At 49.9% G+C, this 17,817-nt stretch overlaps 1 protein-coding gene and 3 long non-coding RNA genes across 5 annotated transcripts in view; 1 reads left to right on the plus strand and 3 right to left on the minus strand.

Moving 5' to 3' along the window:
• Positions 1-17,817, plus strand: part of LOC129827700 (disks large homolog 3-like) — a 149,506-nt gene that overhangs the window by 27,463 nt on the left and 104,226 nt on the right. The window lies entirely within an intron of this gene.
• Positions 1,556-2,203, minus strand: LOC129827703 (uncharacterized). Its single transcript, XR_008755212.1, has 3 exons — positions 2,150-2,203; positions 1,874-1,954; positions 1,556-1,612 (listed from the first exon to the last, which is right to left on the minus strand). It is a non-coding gene; the product is annotated as an uncharacterized LOC129827703 (long non-coding RNA).
• Positions 6,319-6,966, minus strand: LOC129827704 (uncharacterized). Its single transcript, XR_008755213.1, has 3 exons — positions 6,913-6,966; positions 6,637-6,717; positions 6,319-6,375 (listed from the first exon to the last, which is right to left on the minus strand). It is a non-coding gene; the product is annotated as an uncharacterized LOC129827704 (long non-coding RNA).
• On the minus strand, positions 13,711-14,867 carry LOC129827702 (uncharacterized). Its single transcript, XR_008755211.1, has 3 exons — positions 14,810-14,867; positions 14,320-14,384; positions 13,711-14,088 (listed from the first exon to the last, which is right to left on the minus strand). It is a non-coding gene; the product is annotated as an uncharacterized LOC129827702 (long non-coding RNA).

Raw genomic sequence — 17,817 nt, forward strand, 5'->3', positions numbered from 1 at the left:
TCCAACACCCCTCCACCACTATACCTTACCTATCCCACACCCCTCCACCACTACACCTTACCCTATCCAACACCCCTCCACCACTATACCTTACCTATCCCACACCCCTCCACCACTACACCTTACCCTATCCAACACCCCTCCACCACTACACCTTACCTATCCAACACCCTTCAACACTATACCTTACCCTATCCAACACCCCTCCACCACTATACCTTACCCTATCCAACACCCCTCCACCACTATACCTTACCTATCCAACACCCTCCAACAATATACCTTACCCTATCCAACACCCCTCCACCACTACACCTTATCTATCCAACACCCCTCCACCACTATACCTTACCTATCCAACACACCTCCACCCCTACACCTTACCCTATCCAACACCCCTCCACCACTATACCTTACCTATCCAACACCTCTCCAACACTATACCTTACCCTATCCAACACCCCTCCACCACTATACCTTACCTATCCCACACCCCTCCACCACTACACCTTACCCTATCCAACACCCCTCCACCACTACACCTTACCTATCCAACACCCTTCAACACTATACCTTACCCTATCCAACACCCCTCCACCACTATACCTTACCTATCCAACACCCCTCCATCACTATACCTTACCTATCCAACACCCCTCCACCACTACACCTTCTCTATCCAACACCCCTCCACCACTATACCTTAGCTATCCAACACCCCTCCACCACTACACCTTACCCTATCCAACACCCCTCCACCACTATACCTTATCTATCCAACACCCCTCCACCACTATACCTTACCCTATCCAACACCCCTCCACCACTACACCTTACCAATCCAACACCACTCCACCACTAAACCTTACGTATCCAACACCCCTCCACCACTATACCTTACCCTATCCAACACCCCTCCACCACTATACCTTACCCTATCCAACACCCCTCCACCACTATACCTTATCTATCCAACACCCCTCCACCACTATACCTTATCTATCCAACACCCCTCCACCACTACACCTTACCTATCCAACACCCCTCCACCACTACACCTTACCTATCCAACACCCCTCCACCACTATACCTTAACCTATCCAACACCCCTCCACCACTATACCTTACCCTATCCAACACCCCTCCACCACTATACCTTACCCTATCCAACACCCCTCCACCACTATAACTTACCCTATCCAACACCCCTCCACCACTATACCTTACCCTATCCAACATCCCTCCACCACTATACCTTATCTATCCAACACCCCTCCACCACTATACCTTACCCTATCCAACACCCCTCCACCACTACACCTTACCTATCCAACACCTCTCCACCACTATACCTTAACCTATCCAACACCCCTCCACCACTACACCTTACCTATCCAACACCCCTCCACCACTACACCTTACCTATCCCACACCCCTCCACCACTACACCTTATCTATCCAACACACCTCCACCACTACACCTTACCCTATCCAACACCCCTCCACCACTATACCTTACCCTATCCAACACCCCTCCACCACTATACCTTACCCTATCCAACACCCCTCCACCACTATACCTTATCTATCCAACACCCCTCCACCACTATACCTTATCTATCCAACACCCCTCCACCACTACACCTTACCTATCCAACACCCCTCCACCACTACACCTTACCTATCCAACACCCCTCCACCACTATACCTTAACCTATCCAACACCCCTCCACCACTATACCTTACCCTATCCAACACCCCTCCACCACTATACCTTACCCTATCCAACACCCCTCCACCACTATAACTTACCCTATCCAACACCCCTCCACCACTATACCTTACCCTATCCAACATCCCTCCACCACTATACCTTATCTATCCAACACCCCTCCACCACTATACCTTACCCTATCCAACACCCCTCCACCACTACACCTTACCTATCCAACACCTCTCCACCACTATACCTTAACCTATCCAACACCCCTCCACCACTACACCTTACCTATCCAACACCCCTCCACCACTACACCTTACCTATCCCACACCCCTCCACCACTACACCTTATCTATCCAACACCCCTCCACCACTACACCTTACCCTATCCAACACCCCTCCACCACTACACATTACCCTATCCAACACCCCTCCACCACTATACCTTACCTATCCAACACCCCTCCAACACTACACCTTACCTATCCCACACCCCTCCACCACTATACCTTACCTATCCACCACCCCTCCACCACTATACCTTACCTATCCAACACCCCTCCACCACTATACCTTACCTATCCAACACCCCTCCACCACTATACCTTACCTATCCAACACCCCTCCACCACTATACCTTAACCTATCCAACACCCCTCCACCACTACACCTTATCTATCCAACACCCCTCCACCACTATACCTTAACCTATCCAACACCCCTCCACCACTATACCTTACCCTATCCAACACCCCTCCACCACTACACCTTACCTATCCAACACCCCTCCACCACTATACCTTACCTATCCAACACCCCTCCACCACTATACCTTACCTATCCAACACCTCTCCACCACTATACCTTACCCTATCCAACACCCCTCCACCACTACACCTTATCTATCCAACACCCCTCCACCACTATACCTTACCCTATCCAACACCCCTCCACCACTATACCTTACCTTTCCAACACCCCTCCACCACTACACCTTACCTATCCGACACCCCTCCACCACTACACATTACCCTATCCAACACCCCTCCACCACTACACCTTACCTATCCAACACCCCTCCACCACTACACCTTACCTATCCCACACCCCTCCACCACTACACCTTATCTATCCAACACCCCTCCACCACTACACATTACCTATCCAACACCCCTCCACCACTACACATTACCTATCCAACACCCCTCCACCACTACACATTACCTATCCAACACCCCTCCACCACTATACCTTACCCTATCCAACACCCCTCCACCACTACACCTTACCTATCCCACACCCCTCCACCACTACACCTTATCTATCCAACACCCCTCCACCACTACACATTACCTATCCAACACCCCTCCACCACTACACATTACCTATCCAACACCCCTCCACCACTACACATTACCTATCCAACACCCCTCCACCACTACACATTACCTATCCCACACCGCTCCACCACTATAACTTACCTATCCAACACCCCTCCACCACTACACCTTACCTATCCAACACCCCTCCACCACTATACCTTATCTATCCAACACCTCTCCACCACTACACCTTACCTATCCAACACCCCTCCACCACTACACCTTACCCTATCCAACACCCCTCCACCACTATACCTTACCCTATCCAACACCCCTCCACCACTACACCTTACCCTATCCAACACCCCTCCACCACTACACCTTACCTATCCAACACCCCTCCACCACTATACCTTATCTATCCAACACCTCTCCACCACTACACCTTACCTATCCAACACCCCTCCACCACTACACCTTACCCTATCCAACACCCCTCCACCACTATACCTTACCCTATCCAACACCCCTCCACCACTACACCTTACCCTATCCAACACCCCTCCACCACTACACCTTACCTATCCAACACCCCTCCACCACTACACCTTACCCTATCCAACACCCCTCCACCACTAAACATTACCCTATCCAACACCCCTCCACCACTATACCTTACCCTATCCAACACCCCTCCACCACTACACCTTACCCTATCCAACACCCCTCCACCACTACACCTTACCTATCCAACACCCCTCCACCACTACACCTTACCCTATCCAACACCCCTCCACCACTATACCTTACCCTATCCAACACCCCTCCACCACTACACCTTACCCTATCCAACACCCCTCCACCACTACACCTTACCTATCCAACACCCCTCCACCACTATACCTTATCTATCCAACACCTCTCCACCACTACACCTTACCTATCCAACACCCCTCCACCACTACACCTTACCCTATCCAACACCCCTCCACCACTATACCTTACCCTATCCAACACCCCTCCACCACTACACCTTACCCTATCCAACACCCCTCCACCACTACACCTTACCTATCCAACACCCCTCCACCACTACACCTTACCCTATCCAACACCCCTCCACCACTAAACATTACCCTATCCAACACCCCTCCACCACTATACCTTACCCTATCCAACACCCCTCCACCACTACACCTTACCCTATCCAACACCCCTCCACCACTAAACATTACCTATCCAACACCCCTCCAACACTACACCTTACCTATCCAACACCCCTCCACCACTACACCTTACCTATCCAACACCCCTCCACCACTATACCTTACCTATCCAACAACCCTCTACCACTACACCTTATCTATCCAACACCCCTCCACCTCTACACCTTACCTATCCAACACCCCTCCACCACTATACCTTACCTATCCAACACCCCTCCACCACTATACCTTCACCTATCCAACACCCCTCCACCACTATACCTTCACCTATCCAACACCCCTCCACCACTATACCTTACCTATCCCACACCCCTCCACCACTATACCTTACCTATCCACCACCCCTCCACCACTATACCTTACCTATCCAACACCCCTCCACCACTATACCTTACCTATCCAACACCCCTCCACCACTATACCTTACCTATCCAACACCCCTCCACCACTATACCTTAACCTATCCAACACCCCTCCACCACTACACCTTATCTATCCAACACCCCTCCACCACTATACCTTAACCTATCCAACACCCCTCCACCACTATACCTTACCCTATCCAACACCCCTCCACCACTACACCTTACCTATCCAACACCCCTCCACCACTATACCTTACCTATCCAACACCCCTCCACCACTATACCTTACCTATCCAACACCTCTCCACCACTATACCTTACCCTATCCAACACCCCTCCACCACTACACCTTACCTTTCCAACACCCCTCCACCACTACACCTTACCTATCCGACACCCCTCCACCACTACACATTACCCTATCCAACACCCCTCCACCACTACACCTTACCTATCCAACACCCCTCCACCACTACACCTTACCTATCCCACACCCCTCCACCACTACACCTTATCTATCCAACACCCCTCCACCACTACACATTACCTATCCAACACCCCTCCACCACTACACATTACCTATCCAACACCCCTCCACCACTACACATTACCTATCCAACACCCCTCCACCACTATACCTTACCCTATCCAACACCCCTCCACCACTACACCTTACCTATCCAACACCCCTCCACCACTATACCTTACCTATCCAACACCCCTCCACCACTATACCTTACCTATCCAACACCCCTCCACCACTATACCTTACCTATCCAACACCCCTCCACCACTATACCTTAACCTATCCAACACCCCTCCACCACTACACCTTATCTATCCAACACCCCTCCACCACTATACCTTAACCTATCCAACACCCCTCCACCACTATACCTTACCCTATCCAACACCCCTCCACCACTACACCTTACCTATCCAACACCCCTCCACCACTATACCTTACCTATCCAACACCCCTCCACCACTATACCTTACCAATGCAACACCTCTCCACCACTATACCTTACCCTATCCAACACCCCTCCACCACTACACCTTACCTTTCCAACACCCCTCCACCACTACACCTTACCTATCCGACACCCCTCCACCACTACACCTTACCCTATCCAACACCCCTCCACCACTACACCTTACCTATCCAACACCCCTCCACCACTACACCTTACCTATCCAACACCCCTCCACCACTATACCTTAACCTATCCAACACCCCTCCACCACTATACCTTACCCTATCCAACACCCCTCCACCACTATACCTTACCCTATCCAACACCCCTCCACCACTATAACTTACCCTATCCAACACCCCTCCACCACTATACCTTACCCTATCCAACATCCCTCCACCACTATACCTTATCTATCCAACACCCCTCCACCACTATACCTTACCCTATCCAACACCCCTCCACCACTACACCTTACCTATCCAACACCTCTCCACCACTATACCTTAACCTATCCAACACCCCTCCACCACTACACCTTACCTATCCAACACCCCTCCACCACTACACCTTACCTATCCCACACCCCTCCACCACTACACCTTATCTATCCAACACACCTCCACCACTACACCTTACCCTATCCAACACCCCTCCACCACTATACCTTACCCTATCCAACACCCCTCCACCACTATACCTTACCCTATCCAACACCCCTCCACCACTATACCTTATCTATCCAACACCCCTCCACCACTATACCTTATCTATCCAACACCCCTCCACCACTACACCTTACCTATCCAACACCCCTCCACCACTACACCTTACCTATCCAACACCCCTCCACCACTATACCTTAACCTATCCAACACCCCTCCACCACTATACCTTACCCTATCCAACACCCCTCCACCACTATACCTTACCCTATCCAACACCCCTCCACCACTATAACTTACCCTATCCAACACCCCTCCACCACTATACCTTACCCTATCCAACATCCCTCCACCACTATACCTTATCTATCCAACACCCCTCCACCACTATACCTTACCCTATCCAACACCCCTCCACCACTACACCTTACCTATCCAACACCTCTCCACCACTATACCTTAACCTATCCAACACCCCTCCACCACTACACCTTACCTATCCAACACCCCTCCACCACTACACCTTACCTATCCCACACCCCTCCACCACTACACCTTATCTATCCAACACCCCTCCACCACTACACCTTACCCTATCCAACACCCCTCCACCACTACACATTACCCTATCCAACACCCCTCCACCACTATACCTTACCTATCCAACACCCCTCCAACACTACACCTTACCTATCCCACACCCCTCCACCACTATACCTTACCTATCCACCACCCCTCCACCACTATACCTTACCTATCCAACACCCCTCCACCACTATACCTTACCTATCCAACACCCCTCCACCACTATACCTTACCTATCCAACACCCCTCCACCACTATACCTTAACCTATCCAACACCCCTCCACCACTACACCTTATCTATCCAACACCCCTCCACCACTATACCTTAACCTATCCAACACCCCTCCACCACTATACCTTACCCTATCCAACACCCCTCCACCACTACACCTTACCTATCCAACACCCCTCCACCACTATACCTTACCTATCCAACACCCCTCCACCACTATACCTTACCTATCCAACACCTCTCCACCACTATACCTTACCCTATCCAACACCCCTCCACCACTACACCTTATCTATCCAACACCCCTCCACCACTATACCTTACCCTATCCAACACCCCTCCACCACTATACCTTACCTTTCCAACACCCCTCCACCACTACACCTTACCTATCCGACACCCCTCCACCACTACACATTACCCTATCCAACACCCCTCCACCACTACACCTTACCTATCCAACACCCCTCCACCACTACACCTTACCTATCCCACACCCCTCCACCACTACACCTTATCTATCCAACACCCCTCCACCACTACACATTACCTATCCAACACCCCTCCACCACTACACATTACCTATCCAACACCCCTCCACCACTACACATTACCTATCCAACACCCCTCCACCACTATACCTTACCCTATCCAACACCCCTCCACCACTACACCTTACCTATCCCACACCCCTCCACCACTACACCTTATCTATCCAACACCCCTCCACCACTACACATTACCTATCCAACACCCCTCCACCACTACACATTACCTATCCAACACCCCTCCACCACTACACATTACCTATCCAACACCCCTCCACCACTACACATTACCTATCCCACACCGCTCCACCACTATAACTTACCTATCCAACACCCCTCCACCACTACACCTTACCTATCCAACACCCCTCCACCACTATACCTTATCTATCCAACACCTCTCCACCACTACACCTTACCTATCCAACACCCCTCCACCACTACACCTTACCCTATCCAACACCCCTCCACCACTATACCTTACCCTATCCAACACCCCTCCACCACTACACCTTACCCTATCCAACACCCCTCCACCACTACACCTTACCTATCCAACACCCCTCCACCACTATACCTTATCTATCCAACACCTCTCCACCACTACACCTTACCTATCCAACACCCCTCCACCACTACACCTTACCCTATCCAACACCCCTCCACCACTATACCTTACCCTATCCAACACCCCTCCACCACTACACCTTACCCTATCCAACACCCCTCCACCACTACACCTTACCTATCCAACACCCCTCCACCACTACACCTTACCCTATCCAACACCCCTCCACCACTAAACATTACCCTATCCAACACCCCTCCACCACTATACCTTACCCTATCCAACACCCCTCCACCACTACACCTTACCCTATCCAACACCCCTCCACCACTAAACATTACCTATCCAACACCCCTCCAACACTACACCTTACCTATCCAACACCCCTCCACCACTACACCTTACCTATCCAACACCCCTCCACCACTATACCTTACCTATCCAACAACCCTCTACCACTACACCTTATCTATCCAACACCCCTCCACCTCTACACCTTACCTATCCAACACCCCTCCACCACTATACCTTACCTATCCAACACCCCTCCACCACTATACCTTCACCTATCCAACACCCCTCCACCACTATACCTTCACCTATCCAACACCCCTCCACCACTATACCTTACCTATCCCACACCCCTCCACCACTATACCTTACCTATCCACCACCCCTCCACCACTATACCTTACCTATCCAACACCCCTCCACCACTATACCTTACCTATCCAACACCCCTCCACCACTATACCTTACCTATCCAACACCCCTCCACCACTATACCTTAACCTATCCAACACCCCTCCACCACTACACCTTATCTATCCAACACCCCTCCACCACTATACCTTAACCTATCCAACACCCCTCCACCACTATACCTTACCCTATCCAACACCCCTCCACCACTACACCTTACCTATCCAACACCCCTCCACCACTATACCTTACCTATCCAACACCCCTCCACCACTATACCTTACCTATCCAACACCTCTCCACCACTATACCTTACCCTATCCAACACCCCTCCACCACTACACCTTACCTTTCCAACACCCCTCCACCACTACACCTTACCTATCCGACACCCCTCCACCACTACACATTACCCTATCCAACACCCCTCCACCACTACACCTTACCTATCCAACACCCCTCCACCACTACACCTTACCTATCCCACACCCCTCCACCACTACACCTTATCTATCCAACACCCCTCCACCACTACACATTACCTATCCAACACCCCTCCACCACTACACATTACCTATCCAACACCCCTCCACCACTACACATTACCTATCCAACACCCCTCCACCACTATACCTTACCCTATCCAACACCCCTCCACCACTACACCTTACCTATCCAACACCCCTCCACCACTATACCTTACCTATCCAACACCCCTCCACCACTATACCTTACCTATCCAACACCCCTCCACCACTATACCTTACCTATCCAACACCCCTCCACCACTATACCTTAACCTATCCAACACCCCTCCACCACTACACCTTATCTATCCAACACCCCTCCACCACTATACCTTAACCTATCCAACACCCCTCCACCACTATACCTTACCCTATCCAACACCCCTCCACCACTACACCTTACCTATCCAACACCCCTCCACCACTATACCTTACCTATCCAACACCCCTCCACCACTATACCTTACCAATGCAACACCTCTCCACCACTATACCTTACCCTATCCAACACCCCTCCACCACTACACCTTACCTTTCCAACACCCCTCCACCACTACACCTTACCTATCCGACACCCCTCCACCACTACACCTTACCCTATCCAACACCCCTCCACCACTACACCTTACCTATCCAACACCCCTCCACCACTACACCTTACCTATCCCACACCCCTCCACCACTACACCTTACCCTATCCAACACCCCTCCACCACTACACATTACCTATCCAACACCCCTCCACCACTACACATTACCTATCCAACACCCCTCCACCACTACACATTACCTATCCAACACCCCTCCACCACTACACCTTACCTATCCAACACCCCTCCACCACTATACCTTACCTATCCAACACCCCTCCACCACTATACCTTAACCTATCCAACACCCCTCCACCACTACACCTTATCTATCCAACACCCCTCCACCACTATACCTTACCCTATCCAACACCCCTCCACCACTATACCTTACCCTATCCAACACCCCTCCACCAATACACCTTACCCTATCCAACACCCCTCCACCACTATACCTTAACCTATCCAACACCCCTCCACCACTACACCTTATCTATCCAACACCCCTCCACCACTATACCTTACCCTATCCAACACCCCTCCACCACTATACCTTACCCTATCCAGCACCCCTCCACCACTATACCTTACCCTATCCAACACCCCTCCACCACTATACCTTACCCTATCCAACACCCCTCCACCACTATACCTTAACCTATCCAACACCCCTCCACCACTATACCTTAACCTATCCAACACCCCTCCACCACTATACCTTACCCTATCCAACATCCCTCCACCACTATACCTTAACCTATCCAGCACCCCTCCACCACTATACCTTACCCTATCCAACACCCCTCCACCACTATACCTTAACCTATCCAACACCCCTCCACCGCTATACATTACCCTATCCAACATCCCTCCACCACTATACCTTATCTATCCAACACCCCTCCACCACTATACCTTACCCTATCCAACACCCCTCCACCACTACACCTTACCGTCTCCAACACCCCTCCAACACTACATCTTACCTATCCAACACCCCTCCACCACTATACCTTACCGTCTCCAACACCCCTCCACCACTATACCTTACCCTATCCAACACCCCTTCACCACTATACCTTACCGTCTCCAACACCCCTCCAACACTACACCTTACCTATCCAACACCCCTCCACCACTATACCTTACCATCTCCAACACCCCTCCACCACTATACCTTACCCTATCCAACACCCCTTCACCACTATACCTTACCCTATCCAACACCCCTCCACCACTACACCTTACCCTATCCAACACCCCTCCACCACTATACCTTACCTATCCAACACCCCTCCACCACTACACCTTACCTATCCAACACCCCTCCTCCACTATACCTTACCCTATCCAACACCCCTCCACCACTATAACTTACCGTCTCCAACACCCCTCCAACACTACACCTTACCTATCCAACACCCCTCCACCACTATACCTTACCCTATCCAACACCCCTCCACCAATACACCTTACCCTATCCAACACCCCTCCACCACTATACCTTACCTATCCAACACCCCTCCACCACTACACCTTACCTATCCAACACCACTCCACCACTACACTTTATCTATCCAATACCCCTCCACCACTACACCTTACCTATCCAACACCCCTCCACCACTATACCTTACCCTATCCAACACCCCTCCACCACTACACCTTATCTATCCAACACCCCTCCACCACTACACCTTACCTATCCAACAACCCTCCACCACTATACCTTATCTATCCAACACCTCTCCACCACTACACCTTACCTATCCAACACCCCTCCACCACTACACCTTACCCTATCCAACACCCCTCCACCACTATACCTTACCCTATCCAACACCCCTCCACCACTACACCTTACCCTATCCAACACCCCTCCACCACTACACCTTACCTATCCAACACCCCTCCACCACTACACCTTACCCTATCCAACACCCCTCCACCACTAAACATTACCCTATCCAACACCCCTCCACCACTATACCTTACCCTATCCAACACCCCTCCACCACTACACCTTACCCTATCCAACACCCCTCCACCACTAAACATTACCTATCCAACACCCCTCCAACACTACACCTTACCTATCCAACACCCCTCCACCACTACACCTTACCTATCCAACACCCCTCCACCACTATACCTTACCTATCCAACAACCCTCTACCACTACACCTTATCTATCCAACACCCCTCCACCTCTACACCTTACCTATCCAACACCCCTCCACCACTATACCTTACCTATCCAACACCCCTCCACCACTATACCTTCACCTATCCAACACCCCTCCACCACTATACCTTCACCTATCCAACACCCCTCCACCACTATACCTTACCTATCCCACACCCCTCCACCACTATACCTTACCTATCCACCACCCCTCCACCACTATACCTTACCTATCCAACACCCCTCCACCACTATACCTTAACCTATCCAACACCCCTCCACCACTACACCTTATCTATCCAACACCCCTCCACCACTATACCTTACCTATCCAACACCCCTCCACCACTATACCTTAACCTATCCAACACCCCTCCACCACTACACCTTATCTATCCAACACCCCTCCACCACTATACCTTAACCTATCCAACACCCCTCCACCATTATACCTTACCCTATCCAACACCCCTCCACCACTACACCTTACCTATCCAACACCCCTCCACCACTATACCTTACCTATCCAACACCCCTCCACCACTATACCTTACCTATCCAACACCTCTCCACCACTATACCTTACCCTATCCAACACCCCTCCACCACTACACCTTACCTTTCCAACACCCCTCCACCACTACACCTTACCTATCCGACACCCCTCCACCACTACACATTACCCTATCCAACACCCCTCCACCACTACACCTTACCTATCCAACACCCCTCCACCACTACACCTTACCTATCCCACACCCCTCCACCACTACACCTTATCTATCCAACACCCCTCCACCACTACACATTACCTATCCAACACCCCTCCACCACTACACATTACCTATCCAACACCCCTCCACCACTACACATTACCTATCCAACACCCCTCCACCACTATACCTTACCCTATCCAACACCCCTCCACCACTACACCTTACCTATCCAACACCCCTCCACCACTATACCTTACCTATCCAACACCCCCCCACCACTATACCTTACCTATCCAACACCCCTCCACCACTATACCTTACCTATCCAACACCCCTCCACCACTATACCTTAACCTATCCAACACCCCTCCACCACTACACCTTATCTATCCAACACCCCTCCACCACTATACCTTAACCTATCCAACACCCCTCCACCACTATACCTTACCCTATCCAACACCCCTCCACCACTACACCTTACCTATCCAACACCCCTCCACCACTATACCTTACCTATCCAACACCCCTCCACCACTATACCTTACCAATGCAACACCTCTCCACCACTATACCTTACCCTATCCAACACCCCTCCACCACTACACCTTACCTTTCCAACACCCCTCCACCACTACACCTTACCTATCCGACACCCCTCCACCACTACACCTTACCCTATCCAACACCCCTCCACCACTACACCTTACCTATCCAACACCCCTCCACCACTACACCTTACCTATCCCACACCCCTCCACCACTACACCTTACCCTATCCAACACCCCTCCACCACTACACATTACCTATCCAACACCCCTCCACCACTACACATTACCTATCCAACACCCCTCCACCACTACACATTACCTATCCAACACCCCTCCACCACTACACCTTACCTATCCAACACCCCTCCACCACTATACCTTACCTATCCAACACCCCTCCACCACTATACCTTAACCTATCCAACACCCCTCCACCACTACACCTTATCTATCCAACACCCCTCCACCACTATACCTTACCCTATCCAACACCCCTCCACCACTATACCTTACCCTATCCAGCACCCCTCCACCACTATACCTTACCCTATCCAACACCCCTCCACCACTATACCTTACCCTATCCAACACCCCTCCACCACTATACCTTAACCTATCCAACACCCCTCCACCACTATACCTTAACCTATCCAACACCCCTCCACCACTATACCTTACCCTATCCAACATCCCTCCACCACTATACCTTAACCTATCCAGCACCCCTCCACCACTATACCTTACCCTATCCAACACCCCTCCACCACTATACCTTAACCTATCCAACACCCCTCCACCGCTATACATTACCCTATCCAACATCCCTCCACCACTATACCTTATCTATCCAACACCCCTCCACCACTATACCTTACCCTATCCAACACCCCTCCACCACTACACCTTACCGTCTCCAACACCCCTCCAACACTACATCTTACCTATCCAACACCCCTCCACCACTATACCTTACCGTCTCCAACACCCCTCCACCACTATACCTTACCCTATCCAACACCCCTTCACCACTATACCTTACCGTCTCCAACACCCCTCCAACACTACACCTTACCTATCCAACACCCCTCCACCACTATACCTTACCATCTCCAACACCCCTCCACCACTATACCTTACCCTATCCAACACCCCTTCACCACTATACCTTACCCTATCCAACACCCCTCCACCACTATACCTTACCTATCCAACACCCCTCCACCACTACACCTTACCTATCCAACACCCCTCCTCCACTATACCTTACCCTATCCAACACCCCTCCACCACTATAACTTACCGTCTCCAACACCCCTCCAACACTACACCTTACCTATCCAACACCCCTCCACCACTATACCTTACCCTATCCAACACCCCTCCACCAATACACCTTACCCTATCCAACACCCCTCCACCACTATACCTTACCTATCCAACACCCCTCCACCACTACACCTTACCTATCCAACACCACTCCACCACTACACTTTATCTATCCAATACCCCTCCACCACTACACCTTACCTATCCAACACCCCTCCACCACTATACCTTACCCTATCCAACACCCCTCCACCACTACACCTTATCTATCCAACACCCCTCCACCACTACACCTTACCTATCCAACACCCCTCCACCACTACACCTTACCTATCCAACACCCCTCCTCCACTATACCTTACCCTATCCAACACCCCTCCACCACTATACCTTACCGTCTTCAACACCCCTCCAACACTACACCTTACCTATCCAACACCCCTCCAACACTATACCTTACCTACACTATTCTTTTGACTTGCCCTTTTCCTCATGTTTTCTTCCATCTCTCTCTCTCTCTCTCTTGCTCTTATTCTTACCCCCCTCTCTCTCTTTCTCTTATCCCCTCCCTTTCACTTGCTCTCTCTCTCCCTCTATCATTATTCTATCAGTTGGATGTGCTGTGTTGGTGGAGCAGCTGTTCTCTGCCACTGGGGCCTATTAATAGGAGTCACAGCCGTGGAGCCTTTGTTTCCTGTCTCTGTGTTTCTGGTAGAGCAAACTGTAGGCTCCTTGGCAGGTTATATTCTGGTTCAGTGCAGAGTCTCTTTGTGTGTGTGTGTGTGTGTGTGTGTGTGTGTGTGTGTGTGTGTGTGTGTGTGTGTGTGTGTGTGTGTGTGTGTGTGTGTGTGTGTGTGTGTGTGTGTGTGTGTGTGTGTGTGTGTGTGTGTGTGTGTGTGTGTGTGTGTGTTTGTGTCATACCACCACAGGTCAGAGTTTTGACCATTGATCAATTGTATGTCTTATGTCAATTCCTCTGGATACATTCCTATTGACCATGTTGACAATATTTGCTGTATGGTTGTTCTTTTTCATATTGCTGGGAAAATGATGTCTTGCTATATTGAGATATGATGTTTTGCTATATCCTTTTTCTTCTTCTGAGGAAACAGGTGGATAGTGTGCTGATGTAGAGATTCATCCTGAGAGAGACAGACCTGTGCCTCTAGCCATCTCCAAGGTTCCCTGCAGTTAATTAAAGGGGAGTTTCACCCTGGCTCTGCCATGGCATATAGTCATTACTATATTAACAACATTATGTTTTATCATAAACATCAACATTATCCAAACCACAAGCTACAACTAGCACATTTTCATTTCACTGATAGAATCAGGAAGTGCCCCTGTGTATTCGTCTGCTCATAGTGAACCACTAAGTCTGGCATTCATAGCAAATCCTGACACCACCCGGTAGTTAGAGGGGGCGTGTCCACAAACTTGAATAATGGCGTTGTTTACTTAGAACGACCAACACACAATAATTTCAGAACTTCTCTAGGCAAGATATTTTTGAAAAGATTTGTTTCTCACTAATGGTTGTCATCATGCCTGTGTGGTGTTCTGTGCTAATTACAAACAAGCGCGGAAATGAACTTTCCAGAGATTCACACCCAATTAACAGAGATTCTGCCAGTTGCTTGCGTTGCGCCTATCACGAATGATGCAGTGACCAAAGATTATCAGAGGAATTTTCAGGCTGAAATGATGGGAAATCCATTTCGACGACAGCGGAGAAGTGATGGGATACCATTAAAAAAAATCTGTCAAAACAAAAGATTCTCAATTAGAGTTAACCTAGCGTCAGCTAGCTTGCTTGCCTAGATGGGTAAGTTAGCAAGCTAACGTTACAGTCCTGTATTGAACACTGAAAGCCATTAGCTAAATCATGGAGCTATCTTTTGGTATACACACTGTCAATCAATTTCGCCTATGCCATGGTAGTCACTGTTAGACTGCTAGCTACCTTCAGCAGAGTAAACATGTTCTATCTCCGACTGATGTTAGCTAACGTAAACTAGCTAATGTTACCAAATACGAGTCTCAATTTGGTAGCTATCTATTCCACCCTTATCTATAAAACACAAGCTGACTGCTATTGACAAGAATGATATGTCAAAGTCAATGGGCTGGGGAAGGTTTACAGACAGTACTTTGAGATGAGGAAGGTTTTTTTGGTTGTGCAGGGTTGTGCTTAGACAGTACATGCATTGTTGTGTATGAGAGGGATTGGGGTGCCATTTCTCCTCAATCTCCCATACACAACCATTCATACTGTGTAAGAGCTGTCTTCCTAAGACTGTTCACACCTTCTTTAGCCCATTCACTTTGTTGACTGATCTTTCCTCTCAAAAGCAGCTCCCAATGTCCCCCACATTGTCCCTAAACAATACGCTATCCGGTCCCATTCGGTTGACACCTTTACCAACAAAGGCGTGTTGCCCTACGTCCCTTCCGCAAAAAGTGTAAAATGCTAAGAACACAACCATGTCTTTCCAGGAGACATGCAGTACCAGCAAATATTCTGCAAGAGGACAAAACAGTTGGTGGTTAAGAAGCCCTACAACACTTTCGTCCGAGTCTTATCCAGCTGGCCGTTCACTGCAGACCGGAAAAGACCATCGCCATAAGCATAAAGAGTCCCAGCTTCCCCAGCCCACCATTGCCAGTGTACCGAAGCCGGATAAAGGACTTATTCTGCGTTTACACAGGCAGCCCAATTCTGCTATTTTTTCACAAATTGGAAAAGATTTGATGTGATTAAGACCAATTAGTGTAAAAAAGATCAGAATTGGGCTGACTGTGTAAACGCAGCCAGTGTGGCTCAACATAAGACAGTGATTCCCAAACTCGGTCCTAGGGACCCCAAGGGGTGCACATTTTAGTTTTTGCCCTAGCACTACACAGCTGACTCAAATAATCAAAGTTTGATGATCAGCTGTGTAGTGCTATGGCAAAAATCTAAACGTGCACCCCTTGGGATCCCCAGGACCGAGTTTGGGAATTCCTGGCC

The sequence above is a fragment of the Salvelinus fontinalis genome, chromosome 29, assembly GCF_029448725.1.
Source record: "Salvelinus fontinalis isolate EN_2023a chromosome 29, ASM2944872v1, whole genome shotgun sequence".
Classification (NCBI taxonomy): domain Eukaryota; kingdom Metazoa; phylum Chordata; class Actinopteri; order Salmoniformes; family Salmonidae; genus Salvelinus; species Salvelinus fontinalis.